The sequence below is a fragment of the Myotis brandtii genome, unplaced genomic scaffold, assembly GCF_000412655.1.
Source record: "Myotis brandtii unplaced genomic scaffold, ASM41265v1 scaffold963, whole genome shotgun sequence".
NCBI classification, from domain to species: Eukaryota; Metazoa; Chordata; class Mammalia; order Chiroptera; family Vespertilionidae; genus Myotis; species Myotis brandtii.
The window spans coordinates 591,541-609,872 of NW_005371986.1; the positions used below are offsets into that span (position 1 = coordinate 591,541).

Below are 18,332 nucleotides of genomic sequence, written 5' to 3' on the forward strand. Positions count from 1 at the left end.
GGCGCTATGGAAACAGCACTCAAATCCATTATCTACATATATGAGTGCCCTCTACAACTTAAATATGCTCCTGTTATTCCCTGTTTAAAATCCTGCAGTGGCTCCCATGAGGGCCTTTCACATAAAATCTAAAATTCATAGCATGACCTCACAAAGTCCTTCATCATTTGGCTCCGGCCATTTCTCCAGCCTCACCTAGTGTCACCATGACGCTGGCCCTGTCTCCATATCCACTCACATAGAACTATCTGGGGTTATAAAATTGCCCTGTTACTTCATGATGCAGAGATTTAGTGCTTTTGCATGTCTTAATCCCACTGCTCTTCTCCACCTCGTCATCTCCAGCTCATTCATCAGACTATACTATTATTCTGGCTCAGATACCAAATAAATATATTGTGTCAATATCTTTATAGTGAGTTGAGAAATAAGCTCTTAATGGGTTCCACTTGATTGCCTTATTAATGGTCCTTGTCCCCCCTACTGTGTTGGATTCAGTGCCGTTGTTTACTCGTTCCCATAGATACCTGCACTTACTTTTCTTTGTTGCTGGGTTTGCAGTGTTTGTGGCTGGTATGGTAAAGAAAGCAGATGGAGGCCTTCGTATCTCTGGGCTTTTGCAATTAGAAACACACCATGAAGACCATTAGGAGTTTCTGTTCTCTTTCCCAGCCCGTTCTAATCTTCCTGCTAACTTTTCTGTGGTAAGTACACATGATTAATGGAGACAGAGCGACAGTAATTTCCTGGGCATAAGATGGTGAATCTGTTATTTGTGCCAACTGACTCATTAGACTTCTCCTAATTAGTCTGTTTTCCTGTCCATGTGGCGATCTTCAGTAAAGGCAATGGGCAGTCAGGGATTTGGGAGTGGGGAGCATAGTGCTTACACTGGGGCCATTCATATGAGAGAGTTTTAAGAACTTCAGACCACCAACTCCAGTAATGGATGCCTGAGGAAAAAATCGGAGAAGTGGGGAGAGGACATGGGCAACCTGGGTCATGATTAAACTTGCCAATAAAACAAAGGTATATTATTTGAATATCCACATTTTACCAAACTTTAAAAAGATGTTTTTTTATTGATTTCAGAGAGAGGAAAGGAGCGGGAGAGAGAGAGAGAGAGAGAGAGAAACAACAATGATGAGAAAGAATCACTGATGGCTGCCTCCTGCATGTCCCCTACTGGGGATCGAACCCACAACTGGGGCATGTGCCCTGATCAGGAATTGAACTTGTGACCTCCTGTTTCATAGGTCTACGCTAAACCACTGAGCCACGTCGACCGGGCATTTCAACAAGCTTTTAATAGCCTTGTATTTGTTACTTTATCATTTATGTGATCAACAAAAGAGAAAGAATAATAGCTATTTATAAAGCCCAACCTACCTCCTTATACTACCAACTCTTGATTTCTGAACACATAAGGAAATGTTCATGTCTAAAGACAAGCCTTTAAAAAAGCAGATCTGCAGGACTGACCGGGTGCAAGCCCGTGGCATGCGCAGCAGGCCCGGGTGAGTGGGAGCGGCAGGCGGCTTTGGACTGCCAGTTTCGGCCCGATCCCCACAGGCCACGCCGAGGGATCTCTAGTTTTTCATAATTTTATATGTACTAGAAGGTGTGTAGTCTTTAACAAATACTGGTTTCCTTCACACTACATAATAGTTATTTTGAGATTCAACACAAATGCTTATGTGAATAGATAATTGTTTCATTGCTGAGTAGTATTGTGTACTGCGAATTACTACTTTATTTATCTGTCTATGATTTTGGTTATTTCCAGGTTTGGGGTATTATAAATAAATCTGCTGGGCATATTGCATTCAGTTCATTATCCAGATGTATGTTTTACTAATCAAACTGCTGTTGTTTAGGTGAATGATTTACATTGTAAGATATGTGGAACTGTGATCTAAAATGGTCATTTCCTTTGCCTTCCCACCCACCTACAGTAATGAAAATTCCAGTTTTCCTGCAACTCTGCCAGCACATAGGATGGCTAATCTTTTTAAATACTAGCCCAATAAATTAGTATTAAATAAAAAGCAGATCTTGTTCTATACCTGAGCAGCCCCTAAATAGAACCTGTGTGCAACTTTGAAAATAATCTTTTCTTTTAAAGGGGAAAGCTCACTAGGGAGCGTCTCACTCATATGGTGAAAACATGCAGGAGACAGTGGTGCTGAAGACTTCCGAGTCTGTGCGCTGGAGCTGTTTGCAGCATTCTTCTGACTTCGTGCTGCTGAGATCTGCACTGCCCTCTGCCCGGGTGCAGATTTCTTCCCCTGTGGCTTGCTGTGACTTTTAGGTCTTTCATTGTTTTAGTCATGCTGTTTCTCTGTGGTTCCCTGAAGAAGGAGCTGAGGCTATGGGTCAAAGCTTTTACCTTTCCTGAGAGCTCAGAGTTGTGATGAGAAGCAGTAACTAAAACCTCTTTCCACATCCTTGTCTACTTGATTGGAATTCTTATGGGCAAACTCAGAAGGTCACAAAGCCCCTGAAAAAAGTGATATTCAGAAATACGAATATTGATATACCATGAAAAAAATATTGTACATGTTGTGTAAAAAAGGGAATGAGATATGTATTTATGTACTTGTATTTGTGTTAAAAATATAACATGGGGCCCTAACCGGTTTGGCTCAGCGGATAGAGCGTCGGCCTGCGGACTGAAGGGTCCCAGGTTCGATTCTGGCCAAGGGCATGTGCCTTGGTTGCAGGCACATCCCCAGTGGGGGGTGTGCAGGAGGCAGCTGATCGATGTTCCTCTTTCATTGATGTTTCTAACTCTCTATCCCTCTCCCTTCCTCTTTGTGAAAAATCAATAAAATATATTTAAAAAAATATATAACATGGGAAGGGTCTAAAAGAAACCATTAAAGGTGATTGATTGCCTACAGCATTTGGGGATAACGGTATGAGCAAGAATTGAGTGTATATGTGCGGGTTTTTTTCCCCATCAACTTGATTTCTCAACTGTGGTATATATCACCTTTTAAAAACTGAAATGAAAACAGGAAACCAAAGTCTAGTTGGTATGACAGCATGTGTCAGTGGTGTGTGTGTTTTCAGGACACATGAACCCTGCTCACCAGCGTAGGGTGTCCCAGCCACTCTGATGGAAGCCGCCTTGTTCAGGGCACTGTCTCCATGCCGGTTACTTCGGACTCTCCCCTTATTGAATCCCTGCAGCCCTGTAGGCAGGCAGGCACCACTGCCCATGTTTTTAGGTGAGGGAACCGAGTCTTGGAAACATTAACTGACCAAACTGAGACCAGAGGGGCAGAGGTGTCAGAGCCCATAGCTGGCATCCTGACTTCAGACCTAGTGTACTTCCCCCTACACCGAGCTGACCACACCTCCATGATTGCAGATTACATCCAGGGCCAAAGTACACATTTCTTCAATAAACACTTACTGAATGCTTACCATAAACGAGGCACCCTGGCAAACCCTTGTGATGCAAATAAGAGTAGTGAGGACAGGCAAGGAAATGCGAGCCTAATAGGAGACAAGAAGTGCTTTTGATGGAATTAAGCATGGTGAGAGTGGCAGTACAGAGAGGATATTTCACTGAACTTGGGAAGTTCATGGCAGTTTTCCCAGAGATGAGTCTTGGAGAACAAATGGTATTTAGCTAGGAAGAAAGAGGTCAAGTGTATTCCAGGCAGAGGGAACAACATGTACAAAAGCACAAAGTTTTGAAAGAGCACTAGATTTTTGAGGAACAGTCAATAGTTGAGCATGTCTAGAGCATAGGTTAGTGGAGAGGAAGGAGGCCAGAAAAGGGAAGGATCTTGTGATCACACTAAGTTATTTGGACGTCATCCGGTAGCAATGGGAGACCATAAAGGATTTAAAGTAGAGGAATGAAAAGATTAAACCTAGAGCTTAGAAAAAGGACTGGCAGGAAACTGAATTAAAAGGAAGCGAGGTTGGAGGTTGGAGAACTGGCCGGGACAAGGTCATACTTATTGTTTATATCTTTGCACTGTTTTGCATTAGTGTTGTTGTTTTTTAAATGAAATTAGGCTGCATCTTACAATCAATGGCATGTTATAATAACTTAATAGGCAACAGTTTTCTCTCTTAAAGGCCCCCAAAGACCAGTGAATCTTATAACTGATGGCATCTCAAATTACACAAAATGGTCCAGGCAAGAGGTACTGAGGATCCAATGAGTTCTCTGGCAGTGGGACAGTAAAGATAAAAAGATATGAGCACGATTTAGATTCTGATATGATATAGATTATTAAGTAAAAACAGATTGCAGAACACTGTGTATAATATGTTACAAGTTAAAGAGAAAAAGGTGTGTGTGGTTGGGGGGATAGAATACATACACACAGGTACCATTCTGGAGATGCATAAAATGTCTCTAGAATGATACACAAGAAACTGATAACATTGTTTTCAGGGAAGGGCATTGGGTGCCTAAGGGAGAACAGAGGGAGGAAAATTTTTCATTGTGTTCTATTTTGTACATGTTATGTTTGAATTAGGTATTATACACTTGAAATATGTAAAAAGATTAAAAAATGGTATTTTATATGAACAGTTGACAAATTTGTTGACTACTGTTTATGGGATAGGAGAGAGAGAATGTGTTATGGGTCTAGTTTTATTCTTTTAATGATTAACTTTAATTTTTAAAACAACTTTGAGGTACACTTTACATACCATAAACTCACCCATTTTAAGTGCACGACCCACTGATTTCTAATAAATTTACTGAGTGGTGTTACCATTATCACAATAGTTTTGGGACATTTTCCTCAATAAGATCCCTCATTCCCTATTTAGTCAATCCCCATTCCTACCCTAGCTATTGTCAGAGTTCTTCCATGAGATCATTTATGAAAGTTGATTACAACTTTCTTTCTTCACTGCATACTCAACCAAAAGTTACAGATCTCATCACTGTCTTCCTAGTTGCCTTCACAGACAGACTGAAAGATTCAGTCTAGTTGAACAGTGTCTTACCTCGTGGTCCGCCACAGGACACACTGTCTGAAGCTGGGAAGCAGGTGGCTCTGGAGATGAGGTAAAAGAGCACAGAAGTAGCAACCTTTAACAAACTAAATACGGAAGCTATGTCAATATCAAATTATGTCTCAGTTTTATATCTTAGGTTTTATCTGACTTAAATACCAATCCTTTCGGTAGAATATATTTTAGTGCTCTGCTGTAAAGTAAACACAGCAAAATGGCCTTTGGGTTTTAATTCTCCCTAGTGAATATTTTGTCTTCTTTCATCTTTCCTTCTAAAGTCATCACACATTGCATTGCAAAGTCTCCACCATTAATCCTCTCCAAAAAACACACACACACACACACACACACACACACACACACACACACACACACACACACCTTCTAGATACTAAATGGTCAGGGTCTAAATTAAGCTGCCTTAGAGAAACTAAGAGGAGAGGCTGAAAAGGAAGAGGCAGGCACACTATCTCAGGTCGTAACAAACGGTTTCTCGCTGCCTACACCAGGGAGGGAGGGATTTTGAGTGAAAGTATCCTGGGCTGGCAGAGCAGGTTAAGTAGGTGGAAAACAAGGAAACAAGGTTCTGCTCTTGGTTGTTTCATGAACTCTCCGTGGCACATACCTTAGATACTGTTAGAAGGGTCAGTTGGCTCCAGACACTGCAACTGGCCACTTGTGGTTATAATTCAGCTCTCAAACACGTTTGATTGGGCCCACAGAGTGCAGTTTGCCTGGTTGTTCTCTGAGCCAACACTTAAAATGCAGGAGATTTTAAGTAAAGATCCAATAAAAGTGGGAAGATGTGGCCATACTGGGTTTGTTTTCACATGGTAACAATTATTGGTCTGGTTGATGGATATTTCTTTGGTTAGGACATTTGTTCTCTCATTTGCTTCAGACCACTTGCACTTTCTGTTGTTTCCCAGCCATTGAAATGACCGGTTTTAGGAATGAAAAATAATATGAGATGCTAAATCCAGAATTTCCCTATCTAGATTGTTTGCTCAGTTCATTACCTGTATGATTCCTATAAGGCAGTGGTTCTCAACCTTCTTGGCCCTTTAAATACAGTTCCTCATGTTGTGACCCCAACCATAAAATTATTTTCATTGCTACTTCATAACTGTAATGTTGCTACTGCTATGAATCATAATGTAAATATCTGATATGCAGGATGGTCTTAGGTGACCCCTGTGAAAGGGTTGTTCGACCGCCAAAGGGGTTGCGACCCACAGGTTGAGAACCACTGCTATAAGGCATTTGAGCTTGTAACTGTATTAGTTTCCAATGGCTACCTTAATAAATTACTAACACTGGTTCCTTTAAAACAACAGAAACGTATTCATAGTTCTGAGCAGGAAGTCTAACATGAAAATGTTGGCAGGGGATGTGCTGCCAGCAGAGGATTGAGAGGAGAACCCATTCCTCACCCTTCCCAGCTTCTGATGGCTCCCGGGGTTTCTTGGCTTGTGGTGACATCACTCCACTTCTGTCTCCGTCTCTATATGGCCTTGTCCTCTTCTCCCTGCGTCCCTCCTCTCTGTGTTTCTCATAAGGAAACTTATTGGACTTAGGGCTCACCTGGGTCATCCACGATGATCTCATTTCCAGATCCTTAATTTTTTCCAAATAAGGCCACATTCCCAGGTTCTGGGGATGAAGACATGGGCATATCTTTTTAAGGCCACAATTGAGCCTACTACAAGCTGGAGTAACCAAACTGGAGAATCCTGAAGGAGACTCAAACAGAATGAGGAGGTGAGGCTGCTACCAATCATCAGGATAAAGAAATAGAATGAGGGCAAGATCAGAAAGAGCAATTGTGCCTTACGTCTTAGTGTCCCGAGAGAATCAAACAGCCTTAAACCCTGGCATCTTCACACTTTAGCAAGTTGAATTAGGGCAGACTTAGTTTCTGTGATTCATCAATTTCACCTTGGCTTAACTATATTGGTTTAATTGCTTGCTTGACCTTGACCATGATTACCTTAACTGGGTCTACAATCTACCATCTGCTTACTGCTTGCAGTTGCCTAAAGCCAAACGAACCATCTAAAAGGTGAAAACTGAGACTAAACTAAGACTAAAATTTAAAACTAAACCAGAACTGCTAAAAGAACAGATGCTGAAGAGACTAGAAGCGAGGGGAAACTAAGTAATATATAAAAATCGGTCCTCACAGAGCTAGGACCAGCTACTGTGGGGCAGGCCTCTCTGCCACACCCAATGAGCATCAGGAAGCCATTCCTCTCAGAAAGCTCCCAGTTGTCTAAATTCATGGGATCATAGACTGTTACAGTAGAAAGGACCCCAGGAATAGTCTTAGCTCCCATCTGAGACTTCAGTTGGAACAGTCAGAAATGTGGGGGAAACTGAGGCAGATCCAATACCAGGAGAACAAATAGCATACAATCCATTTAGAACTTAGAAATTTTTCTAGTGCTTATTTAAATATTTCTTAACGCATTCTGGTGTTTTAGAGAAGAAGAAGAAGAAGAAGAAGAAGAAGAAGGAGAGAGAGAGAGAGAGAGAGAGAGAGAATGTGTGTGTGTGTGTGTGTGTGTGGTGTGTATGTTGCAGAGGGGCACCCAGAAAACCATACATACTCCCCCAAATATCCAAACCTTTATTGGTCAATTATATTGGGTATCCCCAGAGACACATAGTTGGAAGAGCTTAGTGTTCCTGCTGAGATCTGGTGGGGATTTTTTACTGGAGCTGGTAACCAGGACAGCAAGAAGCCCAGCCAGGAGGCTGGTCAGAGGCTAACCCAAACAGCTTTGCTTAATTCTGGGCTACTGCTGGGGCTGGGTGGGGGGAGGGCGGTGCAGCAGCTGGCAGAGAGAAGTGTCTGACATTCTTGCAGGCTGACATCAAGCTGCAAAGCTGCTGCCCTCTGGTGAGTCAACTGCAAAAGGCCCACATCGTTCGAGAGCTGCTGCCCAATCAGAGAAGGTGGTGCCACGCCTCAGAAATCTTGCTAACCCTCAGCATTCTCTGACCTTCAAGCAGAGAAAGAATGCAGAAATGATTACACTTATGAGAAGCATGGAATCTACAAGAGTAACAGCAATAATTACATTAACTTCATATTTTCTTGTGAAATGACTTATGAGTATGTACAGCCAACACTCTGGATTTTACTCATTTAAAAATATTTAAACTTTTTCTTTTTGCTGAGGCAAGAAGGCATAAAAGGGCACTGACGGAACCCCTTTGTTGTTGGAACCCAATGTTGTTTTATTTTAACATTGAAATTAATATGTACTAGAAGAACATTGATATCTTGGTATAACGTTGTGTTGTAATGGCAATTGTTGGCACTTAGCAATCATATCCATAGGTTGTTAGCTGTTATAATGAGAATTTTATGTATAAATATGCAACATGCTGTGACATAGAATTTTATGTAAATTCTATGATGAAAATAAAAAGTAGGTGTAGAATATCTCTTCTCACCTTATTAAGCAAGGTTGTATTGCTGTTTAATAATGTCTCTCGTATTGAGCAGAAATCAGTGGGGAAATGTCATGCATGAGGCAAGAAGGGTAAATTATTTGCTTAGTGCAGCATAAAGTTGCTTGTCAGTAAGAGCAGAGTCCCTTCTACAGCACTGCCACCATATGACATGGCCATATCTTAGAGCCCATAAAGAAGGCTGACATTGTAAAAGATTAACTGGGTTTTACTTGGCAAGGTCAGGCATCCAGATAGCACGCTATAACGTGGTTAGACGTGAAAAGGAATCTGTAGTGGAGGCCATCTGATTTTGGCACTAGCTTTCCTCACAGTCCTACCACATGGTTTGGATTGTCAGGAGCAAAAGGGCTTACTCAGCCAAGTGAGGATGCTCTCTGCGTGGCTTTGGGAATGAGGGAGTGTCAGAAATAATGGCCGTGGTATTATAGAACTACCAGGGAAAGAGAGAACTGGACCTGTCATGAAGAAAAGTATGCAGCCAGCACCAGAGCTGCTTCCATTAAGACTGGAGGTCTCTATTGTCCTACCTCTCCTACATGTTTGATATAGGAGTAGAAGAGAAGCTAGATTATACCTGCCCATTCATTCACCCACCCATTCACCCATCCATTTGTTTGTTTGCTCTTTATTTATTCATTTAACAAAAATGTTTTTGCATATCCTAGGTCCCAGGCATTGAGGATACACAGTTCTTGTTCAGAAAAGGAAACTGATAATTGTGATGCAATAAAATTAGCACTCTAATAACAGCAACATGCATTGAACTCATTAGATACCAGGAACTTTGCTAGGAGTTATAAATGAATATCTACAATACTCAGATAAGGGTTTGGCTATTACTCTGTCTTTGGAGGAACAGAAGTCTAGGGAGATAAAGTCCTAAACAGCTTGGAAGTAGTGAACAACAACAACAAGAACCTTAAGCCCAAACATTTTGACTTGAAGTTTGTGTCCTTAGCCACCCGTTTCCAGATTTGAGGAAAGATGACTAAAACTACAACAATGAGTAACAATGACTAAAAGCCACAACAAGAACTACCTGCAATGACTCTTGAAAGCAAAGTAATGCTTTACATGAGGGCATGTTTGTGCTGGTGGCGATTTTTAAGCATAAAAACATACGTGAAGGCCATGGAAGGTGTGTTGTCAAGGGGAAATGAAAGTGAGTAAATAGATTTGGAGGTTTATGTGGGTGTTCTGGGTTCTCCTTAGGCAATAACAAAACACTCCAAAACTTAGTGGCTGCAATAACCACGATCACTTATTTAGCTCACACATCTGCAATGTGGGCAGGGTTGGGTGGGTCAACTCCTTTCCACTCCACACAGTGACTGGGGGCCTGTGTGAAGGATGGCTGGGCACCTGGGGCTCCTCATACATTTCTAGCTTTCAGTGATCTGTCCTCATGGCCTCTCAAGTGTGGTAGCTTCATGTAGCTGAACTTCTCATACGGAAGCTTAGGTCTCCTAAGGTGCATGCTGCAAACGAGATTGCCAGACAGAAGGTATATTGCCTCTTCTGACCCAGCCTAGGAAATGACATTGCCTAACTTGTGCCAGACCTAATTAATTGAGGTGGTCAACAGGTCATGTCCAAGTTCAAGGGGATGGGACGTAGATTCTTTCTCTGAGTAGTGGCTCTGTATGTGGAACCAGAAATCCTGTTATGACATGTGTTTTGGGAAATAAAGTGGAATAACAGTAGTGCAATGTAGTCATTAAAAACAGACCTAGGGTATGATGGGCTTTGATTTCAACTATGGGCTTGACTGCTTACTAGGCATAGTACTAAGCTCTTTAAAAGAAGTATCTCATTGAAGTTTAACAACACACCTATGAAGAAGAACTATTCTTATTCCATTTTATATAGACGGGGAATTGAAGATCAAATTGGTAAATGTCAAAGATAGGATATGAACCAAGGTAACTGTTCTATCAGAGCCTGTACCAGAATAGTTTGAATTTTAACCAGGAGACTGTTGGAAGCCACTAAAGAACTTTAAACTGGCTAGTCCTATGGCCAGTCTTGCTCTGTAGAAAGCAATATAGAATCTGAACCAGGAGCTGGCAGCAGGGAGAGCAGTTAGAATATAGTTGCTCTGATCCAGGTGAGAAATATTGAGATAATCTGAAATACTGAAGACATGAGTAGTGTGGGAGATGTGGAGGAGGCCCAGTGAAAGTAGTGGCAGTCATCCTTGATTACTGATTGGATGTGCAGAGAAAGAGAGGGAATGTCTGTAGACGTTAAGTCAGCTTTGAGTGCAGACACTGGCATGTGCATTATTACATGGGGCTCTAAGTGGAGAAAGAAAACAACTCCAGGGTGTCTTCTAACCTAAAGCATATTTCCTAAGTCCTTGCACACTCAGTCTAGACGGAAAACAAACAAACCAGACTCCTCTGGAAGCTCTCAGATCTCTTACCTTGCAATCCTAGCTTTCAAATTCCATGCTGAGCTTCCTTTCCCACAGCCCACACCCCTGTCCCAGGGATTACAATGGTTGTTTGTCTGTTCTAGGTGGTTCCTTCCACATCAGGGCCTTGGGAGAATGACCTAAGGCTGCTTTCTCCTGTAACTACGCATACAATTTGCGTGTTCTTAAAAAGGAGGACTTACTGGTGCTGTGGTGTGGTCTTCAGGCGGCCAGGGGGCTCTTCCTATGAGGTATTTATTGACTGTGTCATTTAGTTTCATGGTGAACTTCCTTTGGAGGGACAATATGTGCTTCAAAGGACAGAGAAAGAACATGTGTCACTAGATAAGGCATTCCATATCTCTGATTAAGGACTTTAATCTATCACTGGGTCAAGGTCTGAGAAGCTAAGCTGGCTCTTAGGAAAGTGAACTAGAACAAGCAAAGAAACCAACAGACAACCCCCAACCTTTTGTTGCTGTTGTTGTTGTTGGTTTCTTGATTATGAAAATAATTGCTTTTTCAAATTTTTTTAAACTAGAATAATTTCTGCAATTAAAAAAAGTTACTGTGACTTTGTCTGATAGAGTATTTACTTGCTTGTGCCTTCTATCTCTTTTTTTTTCTTTTAATAGGATTACTTTCTAAAAAGTAACTTTATTCTTAAACTACATTTTGAATAAATTATTGCCTCTCCTAATGGGCCAGGGAGGTTGGCATTTAACTGAACAGTTTTTGTTAGATATAGTAGGTACTCCATTTAACTCAGTATTTCAGACAATAAATCACTTGAGAAGAGAGTATTACCCTAATTGTTTGAACACTTGTCTATGCACATTGCTTGGTCATTCAGTATCGTTATTAACTCTACCGTTGGCTGTCAGTGTCTAAAGTTATAAACTAGTGCCCTAACTGGTTTGGCTCAGTGGATAGAGAGTCAGCCTGCGAACTGAAAGGTCCCAGGTTCGATTCTGGTCAAAGGCATGTACAGTGGTTGCGGGCACATCCCCAGTAGGAGGTGCAGGAGGCAGCTGATCGATGTTTCTCTCTCATCGATGTTTCTGACTCTCTGTCCCTCTCCCTTCCTCTCTGTAAAAAATCAATAAAATATATTAAAAAAATAAACTTATGAACTAGTTAAGCTCTACTAGTCTATAAGGTCCCGAGATACTCACATAGTTTGGTCATAGTCCTGTTTTAGGATCTCAAACCTAGCTTTCCTTAATAAGCAGGGGGAGGCTGAAACTTTCTCCTTTAGAGAAATCATTCACTGTTCCTCCATTACAATTCAACTTTTTTTTTATTTATAAAGAACCCCCCTCTCCCCCAACAAATGAGCTGCTCTATGGTTTAGAAATTTCCCCCATAATGGGGATTTCCAATGAAACCCATCATATGAAACCCAAAATGGGAGTAAATAACTGATGAGGTCATATTCTTGTTATGGACTACTACAACATAATGGAGTGGAAAAAATTAGAATATAAAAGAGTCTGGTTTCTGTTTAAAGGTTTTTTTGCTTGTTAAAAAAACTCCCAAACCACAAAACATTGGATCAGAAAAAAAGGCATAGTTTGATCATCTAAGCAACTTTTTCATTAATTAAACCTTGCATGTAGGGGATGATTTTTTTCTTTTTTTCCAGAAGGAAACCTCTTTCTTGGGACAGTTTCAGCCATTTAACCGCAGTTTCCAAGCATATATTATAGAGCAAATAACTGGCAATCATTTATCAGTCATAAAGACAAGCCAAGGATTGGGAGTACTTTTGTAGGTCATGTCACCTGACAGAAACTTTGGACTGATCCTTTCCTGGTTCAAGAGTTCAGCCATAAGACTTACTTTCCCTATCAGCTGGCTCAAGTTGATAAGGTTCTGAAACAAGCAAAGGTTCTTTATGAGCTTTTATTTGTCTTTATGACATAAGGGTTGGAGGGATTAGGTTATACAGAGTTACTTCTGGTTGGTTTAGTTTTCTTTTGAATAACTCACTCTCTTCTCTGATTGGACAAGGAAAGTGGAGTTTGATTAAACACTTTTCAGTAAGTTCCTAATGCCTAGTATAGAACCTTTATCCCTGACAGGTTTCCTGTGAGTGCTTTTTAAAGAATAATATACTTATAAACTTAGCCTTAGATTAGTGATTGGCCAATGGTAAACATGATTCAAGAGCAGAGTAATTAAGTAAGAGTATTGTGTGCCCATCAAATGGATTAGACACAGGTGATGGATATGAGGGTGAAATTGAGGGTGTCTGAATTCTCTGAAATGGCATATGAGATATTATCTTATTAGAATCAGCCTAGTCTGTCTTCTTTCCAGAAATTTGGCCACAAAAGAGTTCATTCAGAGGTGTTACCCCAATAGTGGTATTAGACTTCAGTGGGTTCCAGCTCCTAAGCTCCTCTGAAAAGAACTAAGTGCTAGATCTCCCATACTCGATCTCACTCACTTTCCCTGCTACTTTGAGCCACTTCCCATCTTCCCTTTTACTTGGTCTGGTGACCACCAATAGTAGGACATTTCCTGTAGCTTCCATCCTAGCTTGTGTTCCAGGCCTGACTCTGTCACAGACTTACTGTTGATCTTGTAGAAGTCAACTAACTTCCCTGAGCTATACCTTCTTTCCTGAGCTTTATTTATTAATAAATACATAAACAAATAATTACTTACTTTACTAATCCTATGATTCTATTATTCTCCAGAATAGACGCTAGAATAGTTTGAAGCCAACACATGACCTACTGTTTGTTATTTTCTCTACTAAGATGCAGATATGAATCATTTTTTCTTTAAAGGTTGGGCTTAATTCTCTGATAACAAAGATGCAGATATGAATCATTTTTTTCTTTAAAGGTTGGGCTTAATTCTCTGATAACAGGTAACTAAATACCTCTTATTCATCTGTATGAATAGCCACTGGGTACCTGATAGGTAACTAAGTAAAATTCATGTCTGTGACTGAGGATCTAAGAATCTCTTCTGGTACTAACCCTTGGATGCATGAAGGTTGAAAACCATAAAGTTTCGTTCTCTAATAGGACTGTGATTCTAACATAGATTTTCAGACATCTTGGAATACAAGAGATGAAGATATACTTTTTACTGATAGCTTACTATATGCTAGATACTGTTGCTAAACATCTACAATCTTATTTAATTCTCTCACAGTGTGGACATTTCCTCAGACCCACTTGGTTTGACTGGGAGAAGAGCATTCCCAAAAGATTGTGAGTAAAGTTTACTAAAGGAGTTACAATGGATAGATAAAACAACAGTGTTTCACTATATGTGTTCAAACAATCCCCATGATATTTTCAGTATTTTGTAAGAGTTTTAAAACTTTGCCAAACTATGACAAAAGTTTTAATCTTATAATATTTTCTTCTTATTTATATGTTACCTGAATTATTTTCCAATTAGGACGAGGAAATGAGAGTCTGTCTTGAAAATGAGTTCAAGTCCACAGGCTCAGAACTAAAGGAAATGAGGTCAGGCCTAAAATAAATCTTAGAAAGCTAGACTTCTAATCAAAATTAAACGAGCAAAATTATAAGGTTAGTACTGTGCCTTTTCAGTTCACTGTTGATTATTTTTATTGGCATTAGTTAAGAGTAGGGTGGTATGGTGAAAATAGTGATGGAACTAGAAAACCCATGTATTAGTTTGTTTTTTGTTTTTTTTGTCACTGTTTAAAATCAATACGAACATAGTGGCTTAAAATAATGCCCATTTATTATCCCTGTTTTGTTTTTGTTTTGTCACTGTTTAAAATCAATATGAACATAGTGGCTTAAAATAATGCCCATTTATTATCCCACAGTTCCTGGGCAAAGTGTAGGTCAGCTCGGTTCTCTGCTTAGAATCTCATAAGGTCAAAATCTAGGTAAGAGCTGGGGCTGCAGTTCTCACCCAGAGCTTAGGTCTCTTTCTAAGCTCACAGGTTGTTAGAAGAATTCATTTCCTTCTCATGCCTTCCACATGGCCCCTTCCATCTTCAAGCCAGCGTTAGTACCTCCAATCCTTCTCATGCTTCGACTCTCTGCCTTCCCCTTCTGCCATCTCTCTCTTTGACTTCTCTTTTTCTCTTTGATCACTGGCAGAAGGGGCTTTTAAGGGCTCCATGTAATTGGATTAGATTCACCTGAATAATCTTTCAATAAGGTCAACTACCCCATATAACATAGCAGAATCATGGGAATAAATGACATTTCATCACGTTCACACATCACTGGGATTAGGTTATGAATTCTTAGGAGTCATTCCTAGAAATTCTGCCTACTGCAACCTTGCACCTGGGTTGGATTTGACTATGTGTTAGCTATTTAGCTCCCCTGAGCCTCAGTTTGATCTTTGGTAAAAGTGAGCTTTAAGGCTACCTGCCCTCCTTACCTCACAGGATCCATGTTAGGTTTCAGTGAAATAGCACATGCCAAACAGTTTCCAATTCAGTTTTACAGACATTACTGCATTTCTTTGGGTATACAGAGCTTCACACATGGAGACTTTGAAAGAATATAAAAATGTAAGTTTTTTCATATATTACTATAGGCTGAAAATGCTGATATCTGATACAAATAATTAACTTCATTATTTACTTCTAATTATGCAAAACCTTAAAATCACAAACCTAAAAACTGCAAGCAAAACACCTCAAAGCCAATAAAACATTTTATAGAGTTCTCTTAAAAAGACTGTATAGAGTCCAAGTAAAAATATATAGTCCTCTTAACAGGGCTCCACCCACATATATCAACTAAACTATGCATGTTGCCAAAAACAACGAAATCTTTTCAGATTCTCTAATTGAGCTTTAGGCTTAATTAGCATCAAGTATGCAAATAATTAACTTCAGACTCTACTGTTACCTCCATCCCCATCATCACAACCTCTTGTGTTACCTGCTACTTATTCTCAGAAAGCTCCCTCTTAAATCTGGTCTTTTTATGATCACCCATTAATCTTCTTAGTCTTACTCTAGAGAGAGTTAGAATATAAAATTCATCTGGATTTTAAAAATAAATTATGAGACTTCAAACATATATTGTTTTTTGGTGCCACTTTATACTTATGTTTAGATCTCCTTGTATTATTATTCACTATTTTAAGCTGTTTGTTATATCTTGTTGAACTATCCAAGAAATTAGAGTGTGTCCAAACATTCTCTTAGCTCTTTTGTCTCTTTCCAAAGTTGGATCGAATGACATTGGACATTGCCAGCTTCTTAATGTTTTGACAGTGATCTTAGGATATTATGTAATTGATTATTATTATTTTAAAATATATTTTACTGATTTTAGAGAGAGGAAGGAAGAGGGATAGAGAGATGGAAACACTGATGAGAGAGAAACATCAATCACATCAATGCGCTGTCTCCTGAATGCCCACCACTGGGGATCAAGTTCACAACCGGGACATGTGCCCTGATTGGGAATCGAACCATGACCTCCTGGTTCATGGTCCGATGCTCAACTTCTGAGCCATACAAGCTGGGCTGTAATTGATTATTTACATTAGATTTCCCAATGTGTAGTAAGACTGAAAGCAGAACTCTCCGTTATAGACAGAGATTAGCTTTCAGGAGGTGTGGAGATGAGCCAGCCAGGATTTATTTCTTCAAGAGTATTTATTGAGTGCCTTCTATGTGCTGGGAGCTATTCCTCAAAATGTTATATTGCTGTGAGCAAGACAGAATATCAATACAAATGAATAAATAAGAATACAAATTAAAGCAATTGAGCTTTAGGCTTAATTAGCATCAAGTATGCAAATAATTAACTTCAGACTCTGATAATGTTACCTCCATCCCCACCATCACAACCTCTTGTGTTACCTGCTACTTATTCTCAGAAAGCTCCCTCTTAAATCTGGTCTTTTTATGATCACCCATTAATCTTCTTAGTCTTACTCTAAACCAGTGGTTCTCAACCTTGGCTGCACATTAGAATCACCTGGGAATCTTTTTAAAATCCTGATTTCTGGGCCAGAGAAACATCAATCACATCAATGCGCTGTCTCCTGAATGCCCACCACTGGGGATCAAGTTCACAACCGGGACATGTGCCCTGATTGGGAATCGAACCATGACCTCCTGGTTCATGGTCCGATGCTCAACTTCTGAGCCATACAAGCTGGGCTGTAATTGATTATTTACATTAGATTTCCCAATCCTAACTGCAGTAAATGGCCTAATTCCTCCTGTCCATTCCGCAAATAGCTCCTTACTTGTGTTAGTTCAGGCCCTCTGAGAAGCAGATGAAGTTAGATGTGCATGAGATTTGTTGAGAAAAACTTTGTGGGAGAAAATGCAGATAAAGCTGGAGGAGGCTGGGAGGGCCATCAGATCACTCTGCAAAACTGTTCCCTGTGAAGGAGGGAAAGAAGGAAAGCAAGGAAGAAAGTTTTAGCAAGGTTAATTGGAAGTCCTTAAGTTAAAGTTGTCCATCAGAGTAATCCTGCATCTTCCGGGAGTGGGCCTGTCTTAGCAGCCCTGCTGTGCTTAGTTGGCTGGGGCACAAATGTGATGATGAATTTCAGAGGGCTGCAGCCGGGACCATCAGTCTAGGATGCTTCCCGCAGGAGCCACCATAATTACTCCCTCAGGAATCTGCTTTTTTGGTACATTCATGGGATAATGGCCTTCTCTTTCATGCCTTCAAATGTTAGGTCACGAAAAGGCTGATTATTCAAATTCATGTGGCATCTCTGACTGAATATTTTCCATTCATCACATTTTATTTTAAAAGACTTTTACTAATCAACTCAATTCACCATTACCAGCTTGTTTGCTTCTTCTGTCTTCTCTCTATAAGTATTATTATAATTTATGCATGATGGCCTCGATCTTGAACCTCCAATCCTCAATGAGCCCACCAATAGTGATTAGAGATTTTTAACTGAAGAAATATATCAAAGGAAACTTCATTACTATGAACCAAGGTTTGGACTCCAAATGCACCTCTTACCTCACCAAGCACATGGAAAGAAAGAGCAATGAAATGATTTAGAAGAGAGAGATGTCTGAAAAGAGAATGATACAGAACAATAGAACTTTTAACCTTGTTTTCCGTCTCAAAACTCCGCATTCCTTGGGACTCCTGGTTCACGTAGGTGTCTTTGTTCCAGAGCTCTTCCTCCTTGGGATGAAGATGAGGGCACGTGGACGAGGCAGCAAGGGGTGGGTGGGGATTGTGCTCTCTTCAAGGTTCCTCCAGAATCGTTTCTAGGTGTTTATCAGCTTGGAGCACATGTACTTGGGGGAATTCTTGGTGGTTTTCTAGGGTAAAAAGGACACAACTTCTTGGAGGGTACATTCCCCCTCAACAATTTGAGGGGAAATTTCTTTTATATTAAACAAATATATATATTTGCATGAAATTTGTGCATGGGAGGGGGCGTCCCTCAGCCCGGCCTGCACCCTCTCCAATCTGGGACCCCT

At 40.3% G+C, this 18,332-nt stretch overlaps 1 long non-coding RNA gene across 1 annotated transcript in view; it reads left to right on the top strand.

Annotated features, from left to right (window-relative positions):
* LOC106724770 overlaps positions 1-18,332 on the top strand; it is a 78,477-nt gene that overhangs the window by 52,597 nt on the left and 7,548 nt on the right. The window contains exons 3-4 of the long non-coding RNA XR_001360609.1: positions 14,066-14,124; positions 15,347-15,419. This is a non-coding gene — a long non-coding RNA (uncharacterized LOC106724770). The remainder of the gene's footprint in view (positions 1-14,065; positions 14,125-15,346; positions 15,420-18,332) is intronic.